Source organism: Galeopterus variegatus, unplaced genomic scaffold (genome assembly GCF_000696425.1).
Source record: "Galeopterus variegatus unplaced genomic scaffold, G_variegatus-3.0.2 Scaffold3952, whole genome shotgun sequence".
Classification (NCBI taxonomy): Eukaryota; Metazoa; Chordata; class Mammalia; order Dermoptera; family Cynocephalidae; genus Galeopterus; species Galeopterus variegatus.
The window spans coordinates 195,487-197,306 of record NW_007730063.1 but is presented as its reverse complement, the minus strand read 5'-3'; positions in this window follow the sequence as shown (position 1 = coordinate 197,306).

The window sequence follows — 1,820 nt, the reverse complement described above, 5'->3', positions numbered from 1 at the left end:
TTTTTTTTTTTTTCTTTATGGAGTTAAGTCATAGTTTTCTACAATTTTGTTCATTTCATCTCATTTTTCAAATTTATTAACCTAAAGTTTTATATTATAGTCTCTTATTAAACTTTTAATGTTTACTTTACCAGTGATTATATTTCAATTTTTGTTTCTAATACTGTTTGTTTCTTTTTTCCTTCTTTCTTGAATTGATAGAGGTTGATATATGGTTTTCAAATAATCAACTTTTTTTATTGTTCTTAATTCTTTTAATTTTATGGATGCTTTTTATTTCCTTGATTTTTGCTTTTATCTTAATTATTTCCTTTCTTTAGTTAAGTTCACATCATTCTTTTTCTAATGCTTTAATTGGACACTTTCCTTATTAGAAAGTTCTGAAGTTTTCTATATTTAAATGAAGACTTAAAAACTGGGGCTGGCCCGGTGGCGCACTGCTACAGTGCGCCGCTTGGGAGCGCAGCGGCGCTCCCGCCGAGGGTTCGGATTCCACATACAGACCGGTTCCCCCTCACTGGCTGAGCGAGGTGCGGGTGCAGCACCAAGGGTTGCGATCCCGTTGCCGGTCCCCGGTCCGGTATGGGCATGACACTGAGGGTTGCGATCCGTTGCCGGACACGAAAAAAAAAAAAAAGACTTAAAAACTGAGGTCAATACTGCTCTTAAAAAAACCCCCAAACCCTACATATTCCATCAGGATTGGGTTTTCACATTAATGCCTTGTCCTATAATTNCCCCAAACCCTACATATTCCATCAGGATTGGGTTTTCACATTAATGCCTTGTCCTATAATTGCCTGCACTATGGCCAAAATAATGGGCTTTGGAGTCCTGACACCTGAGCTTTGAGTAATAGCTCTAACACTTAATTGCTCTGTGACCTGGAGTATGTTACCTATTTGTCAGGGCTTAAGTTTTTTCATCTATCAATTTGTACCTAATTTATAAGTTGTTGTGACCATTAAATGAGAGAATGCATGTAAAGAATACAGGCCTGGTGCTGACATATATTATTGATCAAATAGCAGGAATTACAGGTATTTGCAAAGGTATATTATAGACAAGTTGTGTGATTTTCCATATCCTAAAAGTTTTATTGGAAATCTATATGTCAATGTTCAGATTAGCATAACAATTTATAATAGGAAATAGTTGGAAGATTTATTGAATATATAACCTACATAATTTGATATAATTTTGACCTTTTAATACTTGCAGTTGTTAAAAATGTCTGGAGAACTGTGATAATGCTTTGCTAAAAGTCTATGCAGATATCCAAATGCCCCAAAGTTCTCGAGTTTGCCTTAAGGGAAAGCACAAATTTTGAAGAAAATTAAATAAGCAACTCTAGTTTTCACCCTCCAGAATAATGGCATCATAGTTCAATACTGTAGGAAAACATCCAGGCAGGGCAGCTTATTTTTTATGAAAAGTAGCAATTAGATTTTCCTCCATTTTTCTGTAGTGTATATAAAACACCACCTAACAATAAATTTACTTGTGCTCAGCCACCCGTTCAACTTCATTTTTTGTCCCTTCATTGAACAAAGTTACTTCCTCTTGTGGAATAAGTTAATAAAACATTTGAGTGAAATAATCCTTTGATACAGCCAGAAAAGAAGAAAGCACATTTATCTCATCTCACTACATAAGTTAAAAGCACTTCAGAAAAAAGTAATATTTTGCCCAAAAGGTTTTTATTTTTATTTTACTTTTTAAAGCATAATGTGCTAGGTGACTATAAGAGATTGGGAAAAAATATTTGCAAGCCATATACCCAATAAGGGGTCACTATCCAAAACATGTAAATAACTCAT